Here is a 21,356-nt window from a genome sequence, read left to right on the forward strand (position 1 = left end):
TGCTCCTGATTTGGACCTTGAGATTTCAGTCCGGTGCTCCAATGTGGGTCTCTGTCTCTGTCTCCTTTCATCACCTGATGAAGTTTAATATTCAGGAGGATTCCTATATGATTTTCTTTGGGTTCTCCTTCTTATTTAGCTTCTCTAAGAACCCTAATTATAGGTTCAATGTCCTTTATTTATGGCTAGAAACCAAATATGAGTGAGAACATCCCATGTTCCTCTTTTTGGGTCTGGCTTACCAAAGAGATTTTCTTATACATCTAATAAGTATAAATTTATGAAAATTTGAAAGAACAAATAAATTACATAGAAACACATAAAGTTCTAAGTCTTCACAGAAGGTTTATCTTTAGACAGATAGGCTCCTAGCTCTATCTAGCTGAAAATAGGTTCCTAGCTCTATCTAACTGAAAATGTTTTCAGTGACTTCCAGGTCTCCCAGGCTGAAGAATTTGTTAATGCATTGCACGTCTTAGTGTTATTTCAGAGACTCAAACTGCTTTTCTTATAGCATTCTTTAGACCCTCACAGATTTTTAGTTAGTTACAAAGTTCTCATGAAGTTGATTCTGGCAGTTTTTGTTAGTTTTTTTTTTTTAAATATTTTTTATACAGCAATAGAAATTGCCTGGTCCTTGGGGGGTCATTTTCACCGACACCTCAAACATAGCTAAAATTTTGCCAAAAAAGGATTGTATAAAATGCTCTGTCTTTCTCATAGTACTTTAAACACAGCAGAGTTTAAAAGTTCTCAAATGAGATGTAACATAATAAATTACAAATGCCCTTAGAGAGACTAAGTTCTACAATCTGTCATATACAAGCTGTAAACTTGGGAAAGCAGGTGGGTTCACTCCAATCTGAATCAGACTACAATCCCAAATGGCCAGTGATGTAAGTCATCCACATACAAAGGCCCAAGAAGTGAAGATGGCAAAGGGTAAATTAGGTTTGTTGTTTGCTTGTTTATTTTAAGCCTGCATCTCACTGTGCATCCAAGCAGGCTGACCTTGATCTTCCGTTCATACTTGCCTTCAACTCATTGTTTCCCCCAAAGACTTGAAACTATAGGCTTACACTAGGCCAATTAAAAGTAGATATTGGAGACAGTTTTCAGGAGTGAGGTTTGGGCTTATCAACAGTTGTAAGTGTCTGATGAAGGGTAGGAAAATATTTTTATTCCAGTTTTAGTAATCAGACAAAGGCCCCAAATGAGAAAATTCTTGCTTTCTTCACTTATTTTGTCTTAGTCAGGCTTTCAGGATATATGATATTTCATAAAATTAAATGTCACATGTCCTATACTATTTCTAATAGAAACTTTTGAATACTGTCTATTTAGGTAGGAAGTAAACAACTAGCAACGATCAGTATAAAATTTTTTAGTGCTTTTATTTTGAAAAATAAAATTAATATTGATTAATATTATTAGGCATCACTTGATCAGTACTTTCTATGGGTGACAACTAAGGTAAGATCCTAAATTGAATAGTAAGTATTATTTGTGGCAGGCCTACTATTTCTGTGAGCTTAGAGATCAAATTTCTTTGGCTAAAAAACTGATTAAGACTAAAAATTTGGGCTAAATTTTTCAAAGTTTATTAAGGAACACATAAAAAGTGACAGAAAGAATATGAGCTTACTAAATATTTAGTAGAAGGAATTCAGGATACTGTTAGAATGTAAAAGAGAAGCTCCCTAGAGAAAATATACAAAACATAACCCCAGAAAATACGATAGTAGACAAAGTGGTAGAGAAATGCTCCTTAAAGAAACTGACACTCCATAGTTCAAAAACTGGAAAGATGATGATGCATGGGTATGAGGTAAGGTCATATTTAATAGGAAGAATAGAAGTGGGGCTTGATGAGGAAAAGAGAAAAGAGTAGGGAAGGCAGAGGGAAGGAAAGGGGACAGAAAAGTGAAGGTCATTAGTTTCTATGACTTTTAGGAGCCCAATCAGAATTATTTTAGGCATGATTTCTTTTCACTGTTACATATCCGGAAGGGATACAGTTTTCAATTTATGTAGTAGTTGGACGGAGTCCAAGGATGTGTTAAAGACATTAATAGAAAATGTCAGGACTTGAGTGATGAACTGATCACTGAATACATGCCTGGGATTCATACACATGTGTATGTCTAAATCCAAACAAGACATCTCCCCACAGCTGAGCAGTTTAAAGAGGCCTGACCTAGTCTCTTTGAAATAGTCTTTTAGCTTGAGCCCAGTGGGGTACCCTCAAAAACATTTTTCCATTGATTTTCTGTGTCTCACCAGTAAAATGGTTTAGCTCTTCATGTAAAAGCCATATTTATTGTTTTCCATCTTAAGTATTTTTAACCATAAGGCGTTACCATCACTCTTATATTTGAATTACTTCAATAACTCATTCATTTAAGGGGAAATTCACCTGATGTTTATAAACAGAATAATTCAAATTACAAATAGAGTAAATCCAGCCCTATGGCCTCTTTTATAGGAGGCCATGCTCTTTGGTTCAAGTACACTCTGTGACCTTGGTGCTTTCTTCAGTAACTAATTTTCCTTCCATGTCTCCTACTTTAAGCATTTGCTATTCACATTACCCTTGCTCTCAGTCCAAATATTTTCCATTCAACAAATATTGATTGACACCTACTTGCCTATAAACACCTAGGTCCTTGTAATACAGCAGAAATATTAAAGAAAAAGAATTCAGAAATAGCAAATGGGCTAAAAGGCCAATGCTTTGAATGTCAAGATATTAAAAAATGTGAATAGCAAAACAGTAAATCAAATGGAGGTTAGTTTTGAGGAGCAGGCTATATAACAGTAATGAGCCATGGATACATCTGGGAGTTGTATAAAAAGAGCATGACATGACAGGGGTGGGAAAAGTTTTTACCCTTAAGGTGAAAGGCAAGTGATTATTATCATTATAGACAATAAAATTATTGCTAAAAAAGAACGTGCATGAGAGCAGGAGGTATTAAGATAGAACCTATTGATGAACTAATTTTATCCAAAGTGTTAAAGGGAAAATCTAAACAGTAGAGAGGGAGGGAGGAAAGAAAAACGATATTTTTGCTGTCAATACAGAGGAAAAGAATGTCTGTATTGGTAGGTAATAAAAGGTAAATAAGATCAAAAGGAATGGTGTGGACAAGTAACTGAGAAAACAGGTTGCAGAAACAATCACTAGATATTAAAATATCTTTAGCCTGAAATAATGATGAATTAAAAATGAGAAAAGTGGAAATAAGAGACAGTAAGGTAGATTACTCCTCTGAGGAGTGGATGGGGTTTGGAAGGTGGAGGTGGAAGATGGAAAAAGGGGAGAGAGAACCAACTGGGGTTGCTGTGTATAATGAAAAAATATTTTTAATTAAAAAAACAAGGAGAGTAGTGGATCACTGTGATGAGTAGCAGCTGATGGTATCATGCCTGATAAATATTTTAGAGGAGATGAATTATCTTAGGATAGGGGAAAGTTTTTGTCTGCATATAACAAAGAGAAAGGACTGAGTAGGTCATTAAAGTGATACTGGATCATGATAAATTCACTGCAGATTCTCTCTGCAACGTAGAAAAGGATTTCAAGTAAGCAGTAGTGGCACACACCTTTAATCCGAGTACTTGGGAAGCAGAGGCAGGTGGATTTCTATGAGTTCAAGGGCAGCCTGATCTACAAGAGCTACTTCTAGGACAGCCTCCAAAACTACAGTGAAACCGTGTCTCAAAAAAACTCAAAACGAAAAAAAAAAAAAAAGAAAAAGAAAAAAAATCTCAGAAACAATTGGAAGCACAATGAAATATTAGGATTAATCAATTCAAAAGAAACTGTAGGAGCTTGAGCAGGATACCTTAGTATTAACAATGTCGATGTACTTAGGGAGTTTGCTGATTTGTAATGTGGCAGTTGTAGATTTTCCTCCAAGACCCATGACTTCTGTAGTCCTGGGTGCTTGCCTAGGTTTTCATGCCAAACATTTCCCTCTACATACTGAAGAGTTGTCCTTATACTCACAGATAAATGTAGTCCTCATTATATATCATGAAAACTGTTTTCGAAAGAGGGAGACATTGCAGAACACAACAACCAACCAAATTGCAGAAGTGTGGTGCCCCAATCCCAAGGGACACATCTAGAATACAATTCCCACACCTCAAGTTCAGAGATCATTAGGAAAGAGAGTGCAATGACTGTAAGAGCCAGAGGAATCTGTGATTAAAAAGAATGCCAACCCAACCAATGATCTTGACAATTTCAATTTGGCAATTTAATACTTCCAGTGTCAAAGCCAAATAGCCCGGCCTGAGCTGGCATGCTGGCTAAGCTATAGTTAAAAAGACTGTTGAGTCTGAGTCCATTGTCAGCTAGGAGTGGTGTGTGGAGTGTGGTCCACTCTCAAGCAGCACTTAATGAGGACTGTTGCTTGTTCTGCCTTGGAACAGTAGAGAAACAGGTTTATTCTGTTCCCTATCAGCCACAGTCAATAAAAACCCACTGGCTGAGCAGTATTGCAAAAGATGCAGTCTTGACTTGTATAGCAGGCGCTGTTCTTACTCTTTCTTTTCACGCTTTTCTGTTTCAGATAAAGTTTTGTTTTTACTTTAGACAAAAGAAAATATAATGTGATGAATTTCATATAGATGTTGAAAACTACTGAACAGGAGAAGATTCCCAAGAGCAGGCCCAAGTGTCAAAGATGTATTCATTCTGTCAGGAATTCCATAAAAACCCTAAGTCAGTAGCTGTAACATAAACTCGTAGGACTTGGTGTAGATCCATGTAGGCCCTGTACTTGCTGCTGCCATCTCTGTGAGCTCATATGTGCCTTGTTTAGTTGATTCAGAGGTTCATGTTACCCCAGTGTCCTCCATCCCCCCCCCCGACTCATGCAATCTTTCTACCTCTCCTCTGCAGGATTCCCTGAGTTTTGAGGCGAGAGATTTATGGATATCTCCAATTTAGACGTTCTCTCTACATAATGTCTGGCTGTAGGTCTCTGCATGTGTTCCCATCTGCTGCTGAAGAAAACCTCTTTGATGATGGCTGGATAAGGCACTAATCTATGAGTATAGGACATTATTATTTGGAATCATTTTATTGATTTTTCTTTAAAGAACAAAAGTGTTTAGATTAACCCAAGTGTTGAAAGGAGACCGCTTGTTTGTCCTGGCTACCCAGAACCAAAATAATCACACAGAAACTATATTAATTAAATCACTGCTTGGCCCATTAGCTCTAGTTTCTTATTGACTAATTCTTACATCTAAATTTCTAGTCATCACCACGTGGCAGTGGCTTACCATGTAAAATTCCCAGTGTCTTTCTCCGGCAGATCCATGGTGTCTCTCTCACTCTGCTTTCTTCCTCCAAGAATTTAGCTCTGTCTTCTCCACCTACCTAAGTTCTGCCCTATCAGGCCAAGGCTGTTTCTTTATTTATTAACCAATACAAGCAACACACAGAAGGGACTCCCACATCACCCAAGATCTCAGGACTTTCTAGTTTCTTGTTCCCAGTAACCTAAGCGGTGTCTCATCTGGGTTCCTTCTTGGAGTATGGGCCTTAAATCACAGTCATGGGTTGACTGCTCCCACAAGTTCTGTGCCACTATTTTCCTAGTTTGTTTTTCTGACAGGGCACATTATAGATCAAAGTTTTGTGGTTGGGTTGCTGTCCATGTTTTTCTTTTGGTAGCTCCTAGAGTGCCTTTATTCATAAGAACAGTAGACTATAAGCGTGAAGTTTTCATATAGGTACCAGCTTGAATTCTGCATGTTCAGTGAGTGTCTAATAATAACACAGTGCACAGTTGTTGGTTTTTTTTTTTTTGATCTTACAGTAATTTGTTTGCTACCTACGCAAGAATTTGTATTTTTCAAATACAAACCCTAAAAGTAGAAGAGAGTCATTTATTTCCACTCCACCTTAAGGCTCAGCTTTAAAGAGACCATGCAATGTTTAAATATATTATTATATAATTTATTATATTCTTATCTAAACTGAGTTCTTCCTAATACTTAAATGCCGTGCCGCTGATGCTGTTGGGTATTCTTTGAAATGCAATATGCATTTGGCAGATAAAAGAGAAGGAAATAAGTAATTTGCAAACACTCTAAAACATTTTAGAGGGCATTTAAGGAGCATGAAGCCATTAAGGCAATAAGAAATGAATCGAGATACAGGTCAAGATGACTGAAGGAAGACCTTATTTAAAGCATGCATTTAATATTATCACCCTAAATTGCTTTTGTAATCCTGTACAGTGCAAGCATTAAATTTTACTCTTTCTATCACTTGGCAAATAAAACTTATGCTGCACATATATGTGATGACAAAGGTTAAGGGATACATGAAAAATAATTAATTATTCACTACAAGGATCTCAAATAAGCAAAAAGAAGAAATAAAGTTTTTTGACTATTCAATATCCACATCTCTCTTTTCTGTGCACATACAGCCATTTGTGTATGCACACCTGTATACTAGCAAAAGACTCATAAAGCGTTAACAAATAAAAATGTAATTGAAAATATGACAGTGTAGGCATAAACTTTATAATAATTGGCAGAAAAAATGCTACCTTGACATTTAAGAATATCTTCCTTTGATCTTTTTTATTGTTAAGTAACATAATATCTCTTCTGGTAGATCTCTTCTGGTAGAATCTGGTAGATTTCCATGTCAAATGTTTTATTTTAATAATATTTTATTTTAGTGAAATATAGGCTTAGTACCATTCAGGAGCTGTTGTAAGTAGTTATGAAATTAGAAAACAATAGCTATTACTAGCTATAATAAAACCATGTTTTCCCATTATATTGCATATTTAATATTAAGGGAGTTGTTTAACACATATTGTCTTTGTGACATAATAATATTTCATATTTGAAGATCATTCTATGCTTGTGTTGAGAAAGTATTGATTTTCCAGACACAAAGTATACCAGATATATGCTCCAGAGTATAGTTTTAATTTTACATATCATCTAAATAGAAATTTATTTTTCACTCAGTTTAGCTTTTCCTTTTTTTTTCCATTGTGCACAGTATATGATAATTATTTGGTATGATTTATTCTGAAAATAAGGCTTTACTTTGGGATAAGATAAAGTTCTACACTTCAGTATCATCAGGCAATTAGAAGTAATGACAGTTTAAATTTAACCATTAAAAATTATTAGACAAAGTTCTAATTGTACCACCCTATTTATTGGCTATAGTTCCTAGTTAAGGAATCTTATGACACTTCTCAAATGTTATTACTTTTTTATAAAAAAAATACACTCAGTAAACAATAACCCCATGAAGACTGAATATAGTTGCCTGGGATTTTGAACATATTTATTTAGTTTTTTTTTTTTCAACTATATGCTTCCCTTCTTCAATCTTGTAGAAACTCTAGTGATGGCATCTTTAAGTGTGTTGACAATGTACTTTCATCTCAGAATATGGCTTAACATTCTTATATGTGTGTGTTGAAGTATAGTTTACTGTTCAACAAAAAGAGCAGTAATTTTAACTGGCAGAAAACCATGTCATCATTTCAAGACTTTTCTTTATAATGAATGCACTGAGGTACCAACTAACTACCCAAAGAATTTTCCTTTTAACAACTTACACAAATTCCAGCTGATGGTTATGAAGTAAGAAGCTTTTATATTAACATCTTTATTGCTATCCATTTTATTTTGATACTCCTCGTTATGATGCATTTTTAGTGCGCTCATCTTGAAGTATCACAGTGAAGAGTTATATCAAATGAACACACCTATTGGATTTCCTATTGAATACATAGTAAGTTTATACATATATAAAATGCCATTAGAGTTTTAAAATATGATACTTATAAGAGTGAGCAAATGCAGAGATCCACAGCCAAACATCAGGCAGAGCTCAGAGAACCCTGAAGAAGAAGGGGAGAAAGGATTTTAGGAGCCAGAAGAGTAGAAGGCAGCACAATAACATTGCCCACAAAACCAACTAATCAGGGCTCATAGGAGTTCAGATGCAGACTGCATGGATCTCCACTAGGTTCTCCAAATATACCTTATTACTGTGTAACTTGATGTTAGTGTGGGACTTTTAAAGCAGGAGTGAGAATGTTTCTGACTCTTTTGCCTGCTCTTAGGACCCTTTTTCTTCTACTGAGTTGCCTTGTCTGGCCTTGCTATGAGAGTTTGTGCTAGTCCTATTGTAACTTGCTATGCAACTTGGTTGATATTCTTGGAAAACCTACTCTTCTGAAGGGAAACTGAGAAGGAGTGGCTCTATCTTAGGGAAGGTGGGAGCACTGCAAGGAGTGGAATGAGGAGAAATTGCAGATTGAATGTAATATATGAGAGAAAAAAATTAAAAAGTGATCTGATAGAAAAACAAGGTATCATGCAATAAACCATGATGACTCTTTGATTGTTTCAAGATTTGTGAATGGTGTACTATGAATATAAATATTAAGAATGGTTGAAATTTATACACGGACTAGAAGCACATGGCACATGCATATTACAATGTAGTACCTAAAAATCGCCAAATGCTTTTTGAATAAACTGTACAAGTTTAAGTAAGACATGGTCCAAATGTCTGACAAGTACATCAACCAGTGGGTTTAAATTGGCATTTTAAACATTAGAGACAATGTGGAGGTAAATACAGAAGGCTGATTTCAGGTTGACTTAAAAATTCATACAAAAGTCAGGAACATAAATTCCAAACAAATCAGCACAATACACTTTTTAAAAAATGACTTGAGAGAGCCTAGCATAGAACTTGTGCATAGACACTAGTGAAAATAGGAATGAAGAAAAGGAGAAATAGATGAAATAGAGATAATACTGTAGACAGACAAGAAAATCTTAAGTTTGAAAAATGTAAAAGATTTTCCTATGTGAGATATACTGTGGCATACCACACAGTAGTTGATACCCTCAAATCTTGGGTGACCAAAATAGCAAAGAGCTCATTAATGTGAAGATTATGGATCATCTACTCTTCCCTTCATGAAATGTCAGTGGGGGCTTTTTAGTAGCACTCATGCCTGAATTTGATAAAGATCATGAGAAGCAGGCATGGAAAAATTCTTTGAAGATTGATGAATGGTGCATGAGTTCATTGTTAAGATGACTTATTAATATAATTTTAATTGATTAGATTAATAATTCCTAGTACTGTAATATCTCATATTTATAGAAGTATAAGATGTTTTTAGAATCTAGACCATTGTTTGACTCACACTGAAATTAGGATTACCATTTAAAAAAGGAAAGCAACATTGTGAACTAAGTTCAATATAAGGATGGTATTTCAAAAGTCTTTATTGTTTATTAATAGGAAATATTTGTATTAAATCCTTTGTTCTAATTTTTCTGCCTACCCCCTAAATACTACTTTTAAAATGTCATCTGACTTTTGATCAGCCAACAACCCCACTTGATGTATGAATAAGAAAAATAACTATTTTTTTATCTTATTACAAATTCACAGAGATCATAAGGTTACCTTGCTTCTCTATGTGTAGATTAATCTTCCTTTCGAAGACATGCCCTCTTTGTTGACTTTTGGTCCTAAGCTCCTTGAGCAAATTAAGATCATATGGAACATTTTCCTTTTTGTGTCCCAAAGTCTTTCCTATGTAGCCAGGCTGATTTTTTTTCAGCCTTTAAAGTATGATTATAAGAAAGTGCCAACATGCTTGAATATAAATTATCTTAAATTAAAATATATATTACTTTGAGGTTGTTTGAGGTCATGTTTAGAAATATTCAAGAGAACTATTTTCTTCCTATTTCTGTGAATTAATTTCAGTTACCTTACTTATTTCTCTTTAACAGAAAAGCTGACATAGTGACACATACTAGATAATGTGCATTTTGTATAATTTATTTGTTTCAAACTGTCAAAATCATGAAGATTCAGGTAGCTAAAATTGGTTTATCTACATTTTTTAAATAAATATAAAAAATGAAGAAGATCAACAGCCTTCCTCATCTGTGCTTGAAGAAATACAGTGAGCCCTCCAGTTGCTTATTTTTATTGCTAATTTCAGTATATCACCTATTTGAGGAATGGGCAAAACCTCCTTAGTCAGATGAGTCCAAAGAAATTAAAACACACACAAAAAAAAAAAGAAAGAAAGAAAAAGAAGTCAAGGTTAAACCCTTTCCCAAATATGATGCTTTAATTTTCACGTGAACATTGACACTAGAAGGCTGTTATTGAAGGGGTTATTAAAGTTGAAAATTATAGATGTCCTCTTTTAGTGCCCAAATTCCAATTTCAAGTCTCACTTTAAAATTATTCATTCAAATTGTTTTCTCTACCCATTCCAGACCAACTTAGTACTAGGCTTAAGTTCTCCTACTGACAAAGCTGGGATTTCTTTGCTTTTCACTATGATCTGAATATTCAAAGTCATTAAGGGTTCGGACAAACAAACAGCAACAACAAAAGTTTACTCTCTTAGTAAATAATTCCCAATGGTTTCTATGGATTTAGCAGAACAAATGCTATGGTTAGTAATTAAGTAACATTTATTTTTTGTCTAATCACAAGTAAAAGAGAGCCCTATGTTTGTTCATCTTGGCTACAGGGAAGCAATAGAAAAATAGCAAATGAACAAAACTAGAAATGTAACTAAATGAGGTTATTAGGGCTTATCTCCTTGAAATGATCATCAGCTGCTCTTCCATTTATATTAAATTTCAAAAAAAATGACTGAGAGCATTTGATTTGGAATATTTACTTTAGTGAAATAATTCTGCCTGATACAAAGTAAAAGGGAAAACTTGAAATCCTCAACACCTATAGTAGGCTTCCATCTTCATTTCTCTAGAAAGGCAATTGTTTTTAAGTGGTTATATATACCCAGATCTAAGACATAGAAATATATAAATTAAACATAATATGCAATAATTACACATGAGAAATATACATTAATGTACCTCACAGAATCATAGCACAAAACACAAGAGAAATTTAACTTACTTTTTAATGCTTCATGCAGTTCAGTGTATGACCAAGTCTTTGAACATATTCCATTCCATAATCTTCATATCTAAAATACTGAATACTTGTTTTTTAAAAAAATATATTTAGCAGTACCTGAGATAAATTAAGTGGTTAATGTTTGGAGATTATAAATCAATAGTATTTAAATACATCAGAGGTAAACTATACTATTCCAACTTTTTCCTGTTCTGTGATGAGTGGAATATGTTCATCTGTTCCTGTTAAGACCATGTAAGGTACACTTGGGAAACTGGGATAGTTGGCTCTAACTGTTTTGTATCACTTTTGAATGGCTTATATTGCTTATAACCAAATCCAAAAGCATACTTAATTAGAGTTAAACATCACATAGTTGTGTGAAAATAAATATTAATGATTAACGAGAAAAATCACTTAGAAGGTACTGCAGGCTACCTATGAGGCTTTAATCTTGAACCCCAATTCCTATCCTCGAAAAAGCATTCCTATCCCATCAGCACTATAGAATTCAGCATTTGTCAATCGTTTAAATAGCTTCAAAATAAATTAAGTAGACATTTTCTTCCTTTTTAATTAGCTATAATCACTGCCAGTCTCTGAAAAGATATTTACCATTCAGTTCTGTAGCTTACAAAGAGGTGGATAAACTAGTGTCTTTGTGGAGTAAGGTGGGAGCGGATGAGTTTCTCTCAGACCCAAAGGGTAATTTGTCACTTCTCATGGAAAATAAACTTCTGGAGTCAAGCACAAGCAAATGTTTTAAAACGTCTGCTTTCAGTGGACTTTTGGGTGTACATTATGAGGGCTGGCTGTTTTGGGGTTGCAGTAAACTCCAGTATCCCAAGTACCCTGCCATTCTAAGGATTGTCTGGATAGGTTTCTGAGATTCCCGATGAAGCAGTGTGGGGCTTTCTCTTTCCGAGGCTTCAGTATCATTATTTTTAGCAGCTTTGCCAGAACCAGACATATTTCAGTGTAATAGGATATCAGTTTCACATAATTTAAATGAGGGCCGTGTTCTATTGTATTTGTGCTTATGCTGTAAAATCAAGATTCATGAGGTCTCAAGGAGACTAAGACAATGAATGTGTTATAAGTGACATTGTTAAAGGCTATAAAACTAAGGAAGTCTTATCCTGACAAATTTGGACTCCCATTACAAATATAAATCTGAAACATATATGTTTGATGAAATGATAATGAATACATATGAAATTTAAACCCATTTAATTAGATTTTTTTTTTTACTATTTGAAAAAAAATATTGCAAAAATATTCAGCCTGGAAATATTACCAAATATCAGAATGTTTGTAATGATTTATAGCTGAGATATATTTGGCTTTTACAAGGAAACTTGCATGAAAGTTATTTGACATCCCGTGTAATTTATATGTACTAAAATAAACATTTTAAGAAATGTGATCTATGCCTTGAGGTGCAGCTTTTGGAATTCGCATAGATACAAGATAATAGCTTCAGTCTCAAAACCCTCCTCCAATGGTTAGGATGCTAGCATCATTCAATTTTGTTAATTTTTAGCATCTATCTGGTTGTCTTTATTGGAGTCAGCATTGCTAACTGCATATGTTCTTGTTTTAGGGTTTATTTGTACTAAAGTGAATTTGGAGGCTGTTCCCAGCTTCGCTGACCCAAAATATTCAGACAGAAACTATTAATTACAACTCTGATGTGGGATTGCCCTCTGTATGCTGTATGAGAAAAGGCAGATATTTTCCTCTACCATTATTTGTCTTTGTTAGGTTTTGCATTTTGCCATTTATGAAGTTTTCCACATTCTTAGGCAAAACATGTTTTATTCTGTGTGCTCAAAGATACACCAAATATCAACATAATTGCAAAGCAAGAAGACCGTATGTGAGCTCAATGAGCTTCCACACATTCTCCTGAAAAGGAGAGTCACAAGAGATGCTTTATTTATTAAACTGCCATAAATTCTTCTAGAAGTTTCTGAAATCTTTTAGGTAAGAATTGAAACAAAATCCCAGCTTGCATAAATATTTTGAATAATGAAATTTACATCGGCTGCATGATTTTAATGAATTGCATACAGCCTAGTTAAAGTGATAAGTAAGATATAAAACACTTGTTTACTTCAGCAGTTTGATAGTTTTAACATATATCCTTAAGTTTGGTGATTTATTGTCTATAGTTTCAATTATTACACACCTGACCGATAGTAACTTTAGATTCTCTCCTTCCTAATCAAGCATTTTCTTTCTGCTGTAAACGTGTTCGTAGGTATATAAGAAAGAACTACAGTTATCTATGCAAATTACTAATGTATTTTATGTTGAAATGCTACAATTTCTTCTATTTAAGCAAGTATGTTTTAAAGACTCAACCAATGAAGTTTAACAAACCATAAAAATATTTCTGTGAAAATTACCTGATTTACTGTTATTAATTTTTTAATTCCTCCATTACTTTGTCAAGATAAAATGAGTCATCAGTGCTACATTGTCTGCTTGAGAGCTTACCAGGTAACTATTTTATTTTACAAAAAAAAATTAAATTATAAGATTTATATAGAATTTAATACAAAACTCAAGCTTAGCATTGTAAATTGTTGTGGGTATTTTCATTGAAAATTAAAAGAGTTTAAAGCAAGAATTTTTCTGAGAATTGTGCAACGTGAATTTCTCGGCAGTGCATGCCATTAGAAGGATGCCACTTGATTTATTTTTACCTCCCTGAAAATAGTTGACAAATTGAATGTTTTTGGTGACTAGGACCCATCAGCACCACACTGAGCTTTCCTTCTTTTGTGCTCTCATCAGACAATGACAATGATTAAAGATGATGAATAGCAGATGCATTTGAATCTACAATTGAATGTCTTCAGCAGAATGACATTTTCCTCACTTTGAATTGGATTGTAGGATCCTTATGTTTAGCAAGAGCAAACATTCATACTACAGTGACTTATCCGTGGTCCCAGGTTGGATCCTCTAAACAGTCTTGTTGCAGCTGGCAACCTTTAATTCAAAGACTGGAGACAAATCCTAAGAGAGCCAAAACTTATGTCCTATTGAAATGAAAGATATGCACTGGCCTAAGACTGTGTATTATGTATTTGTTTTTCAGATGGTTACATTTTTACACTGTTTGATAAGACCAGATGTTGCTATTAATATATCAGAGAAACACATTGTTCTTTGTTTGGGTGCCATCAATGAGATGATGCTGTAGATTCTGGCAAACTGCCAATTGCTATTTCTCAAGTTGAAGAGGGCACTGGGAAGGTAGATAGTGGTTAATCACAAAATGGAATTGCAGTGTTTTCTGCTATCAGAACTTTGATTGACCAAGCTTTCATGTTATTGTATGCTGTATTATTCAGGGAATCTACAATCCTCAGCAATTTCCAATAAGTACTGGCTGAGATGTCTTTCATCTGACATTGCTCGTGTATTGCCTGGAGTAGATTGTGAATGTCAGTCATTTGAATTGATGATGAAATGGGATGTAACTACCAGCCTTTTGTTTTCCTTTGACATAGTGTACTGTGACTAAAATTGTTATTTGTTTGTCTCTGTGAAATACTAAGGTACACTGACAAAATAATATTGGCAATCAGTACAAGAATGCTAGCTGCAATTTTTGGCTGGTGGTCTTATTTCTTGGAATTTTAAGGAACGCTCAACCAATAATCAGGGAGAACCATTGATTTCTAAGTTTATGGTTTTCTTTGCCTTAACATGAGGGCAAACATCAGCTCAGATGTGTATCTTGACAAAAAGTCCATACGCAAATGCATTCTATTCTCCCTCATCTCACTTCACCTTACGAGTCTATCATTCTTTACTCATTTCTTCACTTTTTTTATGCCAGAGCGGATTGAACCAGGGGCCTTCTGCATGCCAGTCAGATGCACTGCTATGGAGCTTCCATTTTATGTTTATGATTAACATATGTTTTTATTCCACAAATTTTAGTATAAATTTCCTATTTTTTTTAATTTTTATTTGATTTCTATTGAGCTCTACATTTTTCTCTGCTCCCTCCCTTACTCTTCCCACCCCTTCAGCACTCTCCCATAGTCCCCATGCTCCCAATTAACTCCTGAGATTGTCTCTTTTTATAGTTTCAATAAAGAGTAGATCCATGTATGTCTCTCTTGGGTTGCTTGTTGTCTAGGTTGTCTGGGAGTATGAATTTTTTTTTGCTGGTTTTCTTTGTTTTATGTCTAAAAGCCATGTGTGAGTGAGTACATATGATATTTATCTTTCTGGTATAGGTTAAATATGATGTTTTCTAAATCCATCGATTTGCCTGAAAATTTTAAGATGTCATTTTGTGTGTGTGTGTGTGTGTAGTACTCCATTGTGTAACTGTACCACATTTTCTTATCCATTCTTCAGTCGCGGGACATTTAGGCTGTTTCTAGGTTTTGTTTATGACAAACAATAATGCTATGAACATAGTTGAGCACATGAGAAACATCATCATTCACAATAACCACAAATAGCATAAAATATCTCAGAGTAACTCTAACCAAATAAGCAGAAGACCTGTATGACAAGAACTTTAAATGTTTGAAGAAAGAAATTGAAAAAGACACCAGAAAATGAAAAGATCTCCCATACTCCTTGGTAGGTAGAATTAATATGGCAAAATGGCAATCTTACCAAAAGCAATCCACAGATTCAAAATCCCAGTACAATTCTTCACAGACCTCTAAAGAACAGTACTTAACTGCATGTGAAAAAAGCAAAAAGCACAGGACAGCCAAAACAATGCCGTACAATAAAGGAACTTCCGGAGGCATCACAATCCCTGACTTCAAACTCTACTACAGAGCTACAGTACTGACAATAGCCTGGAATTGGCATAAAAACAAATGGGAGGACAATGTCTGGTATAACTGGATGTCAACCCGTAGAAGAATGAAAATAGGTCCACATCTATTATGCACAATACTCAAGTCCAAAATGGATCAAAGACCTGAACATAAAGCCAACCACACTGAACCTCATAGACAAGAAAGTGGGGAGTATACTTGAATGTATTGGCACAGAAGACCACTTCCTAAATAAAATCCTGATAGCACAGACACTGAGAAAAGCAATTAATAAATGAGACCTCCTGAAACTGAAATCTTTTTAAAGCAAAGGACACAGTCAAGAAGACAAAACGACAGCCTACAGAACAGGAAAAGATCTTCACTAACCCCACATCAGACAGAGGACTGATCTCCAAAATATACAAAGAACTTAAGAAACTGATCATCAAAAGAACAAATAGTCCAATAAAAAAATGGAGTACAGACCTAAACAGAGAACTCTCAACAGCGGAATCTAAAATGGCTGAAAGACAAGGAAATGTTCCACATCCTTAGTCATCACAGAAATGCAAATCAAAAGAACCCTGATATTCCACCTAACACCTGTAAGAAAGGCCAAGATCAAAAACATTAATGACAACATATGCTGGAAAGGATGTAGGGTAAAGGGATCACTTTTAATTTGCTGGTGGGAGTGCAAACTGGTACAGCCCCTTTGGATATCTGCATGGCGATATACCAGAAAATTAGGAAACAACCGTCCTCAAAACCCAACAATATCACTTTTGGGCATATATGCAAAGGATGCTCAATCGTCCCTAATATTTTTTATAGCAAAGCTTTAGAGTCCTTATAAGAAAACTTATGATCACCTCGCTCTAGTGACACATGTCTTTAATCTCAGCACTCAGAAGGCAGAGACAGGTGAATCTCTGTGTGTTCGAGGCCAGTCTGGAGTTTCAGGACAGGCTCCAAAGCCATAAAGACACTGTGTCTCAAAAAAAAAAAAAAAAGAAAGAAAGAAAGAAAGAAAGAAAGCTCATGAAAAACTCATGATTATTATTATTAGCATAATAAGTTGAAGTATCTTATTATAATATTATTTTTGCTATTCACAGATGATATATTAGTAAACATAAGTGACCCCACGCACTCTATCAGGGAATTGACTATACCTGAGAGAGATTTTACTTAAAGGTTTTTTAATAATAATTTTTGTTGCAGTCCTTTGTTTATTTTTATTTTAGAAATAAGACAATACAAAGGTTAAACTACTTATCTGTATATTCCCAGTTCGGACAATAAGAAAGAAATCTAGCATTAAACCTAAGTTATATGGTTTAGATATTAAGAGTAAATGCCCATCCAATCTGTAAACTTGTTTATATACAATTTGTTTTACTTTGTAGAGAGTGTTTTCTGGAACTTAAAATCAAAGGCTCACATTGACATTATTATTTAGAAACAGCCTACAGGCAAAATCAGACAGGCTATGTGTATACAGAGTTAACCCGATGATAGCACCATGGGGTGCAGAAATATTGGGAAGTTCAGTGGTCTTCCATTATGTTCATATCATTTGAACTATTTGACTTGCATAGATTTAACAGAAATGAAGAAAGAATCCAAACTTAAGAAAACATTCATGACAAGTTAGAACAGTTGCTAAAAGGAAAAAAAAATAGGAGTAATAGATGTGTGATCCTTGGTTTGATATTTAATATTAAGGATGCTGTACAGAATTATTTAAAGCCATTCAGGGTTTAAGAATTTCAACTGTAAAATGAGGGTCGGACAAAAGAAACATTATGTGAAATTTTATTTTTTTCAATCCAGTCAATAGGTAATTAGAGTGATATTAGAATAAAACTGCTGATATGATGTGTTTTATACATTTTCTTTGAGTATTAAATTACAAGAGAATAGTTTTAGCATATTTTAAAAATCTTTTGTATAAAATATAAAATAAGTACATATTACATACTGGAATTATTGCTGAAATTTGAACAATTTTATAGTTGACAGCTTACATCAAGTAAAATATAGACTCTACAACTAGGTAACAAATGTGTATTCAAAAACTAAATGTAGTAATAAAATTTGCAGTTGGTGTGCTCCTAATTAACCACATAACATGACATTTCTAATATAGTCAATTGTGAAGTATAGATGCATCCCACCACAAAAGCCACCACATGCCTGCAGATAACACCCATGGTTATCTGGCAATGCAAATTGTATATATTATGAATAACTTTATTTATCTATTAAGAATAAGTTAAATATGTTTTCCATATCTGTTCTTTAGATATTGTCATTGAAGAAAAAAAGTCAAATAAGCAAACAGCATTGCTAGTAGGAATTAGCTGGATAAAATTAATAAGACTGACCAACTCAAGAGGTCTGCCTTTTCTCACTTTTTCATTAGTTCCCTTCTCTCTTCTTGGCTTCTTTGTTTACTTTTGGCTACATACCCATATCTAGAGATCTGGAGCTAGCATCTGCAACTGACAGAGATCATGCAGTGTTTGTCTTTTGTGTAGGATGCAATGGGAAGATTTGGAGGGGAAAGTGGAGGCCAGAGCAGCCTGGCTTAATACACACACACACACACACACACACACACACACATATAATTTCATTATTTATAGAAACATACATATATCTGTAAGAAAGTTAATGAAGAGGTAGTTCATGAATTTGCAAAAGAGCAAAGTGGGAGAGCAGATTGGAGAGTTTTGAGAGAGAAAAAGAAAGGGAAAATGATGTAATTATATTGTAATTTCAAAAAAAAAGGAGAGAAAATAATACAAATTTACCTAGCTAGGAAGGTATTAGTTTCAAAGCTTATACATATTAACTGTTAGACATCAAACACATACAATGTAGATATACTAATTGTTTGCATATCAAGGCAGAGATTGTTTATGCATTGCTCTGTGTTTGATCACAGTAATCTTCCACATGGCCTTACTTATTGCCTTCTCCCAATATTTCCAGGTAGATGGAGTCACTCTCCACAGGGCTTTGTCTAACCCCCCAAAAACTATAGACAGAATAGAACATAATTGATGAAAGATGTCATTCTCCATTAGAAAGCATTAACAACTGAACTCAAGTCTAGACAGAGATGAGCAAGTTAATTTTCTCCATTGCTTCTGTCCCACAGGCTGGGTTATGTGGTTGAGAAATGTCTTGTACTGCAGAGTGAGTGTTCATATCTGCTCATCATCTCTTAGCTACTATTGGATTTGGAGTAAGGAGGCCATGCTGTTTTCAAACATTTTCTGCTTAGCTACCATTTTCTGTTATTGTCTTTGTCTTGAAAATTTATTTTTTCAATCAACGAATAGCAACTGTCATTACCTCAGATATTCTTTTCTAGAGACCAAAGTTTAAAATAGGATGGATATAAACAAAGCATGCCTACCAAGAGAGTGTGTGATTTAAACAGACCAAATACTGTGTAAGCAATAGTAGCATCAATCTTGGCTTTGTCTAGTAAGAGCTGCTATCAACTAAATATTATTGTCTATTTCATATTGCCATTTTATAAATCTAGTAATCTGCTGCAGCTGAAACTCGGAATCCATTCAAGACTTTTTGGTTCTCTGAAGAGTTGCTGTTGAGATCTTGAAAAATTCCAACAATGGTATTGGAAGGAAACCAGATGCTTGTTGCCTACAGGGAATCTAAGAGTGTGAGCCCTGTGCACTTTTCACTCTCCACCAGGTTTTCCTTGTTTTGGTCAGATCTTGATAGCATCTTCCTTAAAGAATTGGGGAAAAGCATGAGCAAAGGGCACAATCAGATACATGAGATTAGATATCTAGTTACACTGATGACTGAATTGAACACGGACATATGCTTGTCACACAGTAGGGTAAATTGGACTTCTAATGTAGAGCCCACTAAACAAGAAATCCCGCAGTCTTTTGAAAGTTCAATATACACAAGGAGGTATTCTTTGTGTTCAAATATGCACAGTTGTTGGATTTTATTTTTAGACATAAAACGCTTCAACCCTGCAAGAGTAGCTTGTTTATCAATATTTGCACCCTTGGACACAGTATAATTTGCTTAAAAATGACATGGAATTGCAAGTGATAATAATACTTCAAATGAGTATCTCTTTATACAGAAAAGGATTGTTACTCAGCAATCCTAGCTTCATATAAAAGAAATGAATTAACTGAGTTGTTGGTATGGGCTAATAGGGATTTTTTTTGTTTTTGTTTGTTTTATATGCTTTGGAGGCCTGCCATCTAGCTACCAAATAATTACTCAGAGACTTATTCTTACTAAAGAATATCCAGCATTCTCCACAACCTCTCCAGCAAAGGCTACCATTGGTGTTTTTGATTTTAGCCATTCTGACAGGTGTAAGGTGGTATCTTAAAGTTGTCTTGATTTGCATTTCCCTGATCACTAAGGAAGTTGAGCATGTCCTTAAGTGTCTTATGGCTATTTGAACTTCTTCTGTTGAGAATTCTCTGTTCAGCTCAGTGCCCCATTTTATAATTGGGTTGATTAGCCTTTTACGGTCTAGTTTCTTGAGTTCGTTATATATTTTGGAGATCAGACCTTTGTCAGTTGCGGGGTTGGTGAAGATCTTCTCCCAGTCAGTGGGTTGCCTTTCTGTCTTAGCGACAGTGTCCTTTGCTTTACAGAAGCTTCTCAGTCTCAGGAGGTCCCATTTATTCAATGAGGCCCTTACTGTCTGTGCTGCTAGGGTTATACGTAGGAAGTAGTCTCCTGTGCCAATGTGTTGTAGAGTACTTCCCACTTTCTCTTCTATCAGGTTCATTGTGTTTGGACTAATATTGAGGTCTTTAATCCATTTGGACTTGAGTTTTGTGCATGGTGATAGATAAGGGGTACACTCATCCATTGCTGGTGGGAATGCAAACTTGTGCAACCACTTTGGAAAGCAGTGTGGAGGTTTCTCAGAAAATTTGGGATCAACCTACCCCTGCACCCAGCAATACCACTCTTGGGAATATACCCAAGAGAGGCCTTATCATACAACAAAAATATATGCTCTACTATGTTCATAGCAGCATTGTTTGTAATAGCCAGAACCTGGAAACAACCTAGATGCCCTTCAATAGAAGAATGGATGAAGAAAGTATGGAATATATACATATTAGAGTACTACTCAGCAGTAAGAAACAAGGACTTCTTGAATTTTGCATACAAATGGATGGAAATAGAAAACACTATCCTGAGTGAGGTAACCCAGACCCAAAAAGAGGATCATGGGATGCACTCACCCATAATTGGTTTCTATTATATGAGACAATTTCCCACTTGGAGTTCTTAGCAACCCTATATTGAGCTATTTCTAAGACAAAGTATGTGTTCTATTCTTCTCTTTCACTTCTCTCTCTTCTTTATATTTTTCTTATTTTCATATTCTAGAAGAAAGTTAAATGTTATTAACTCAAATAAATTATGAACATAGACATGTAAAAAAAGAATATCCAGCATTATCTTGGCTTATTTCTAGATAGATTTCCTAACTTAAATTATCTCTTTTTTCTTTAACTATGTTTTGCTTCTTGTTTTTG

The sequence above is a fragment of the Alexandromys fortis genome, unplaced genomic scaffold (genome assembly GCF_014885135.2).
Source record: "Alexandromys fortis isolate MF-2015 unplaced genomic scaffold, M_Fortis_MF-2015_v1.1 scaffold_0, whole genome shotgun sequence".
Lineage (NCBI taxonomy): Eukaryota > Metazoa > Chordata > Mammalia > Rodentia > Cricetidae > Alexandromys > Alexandromys fortis.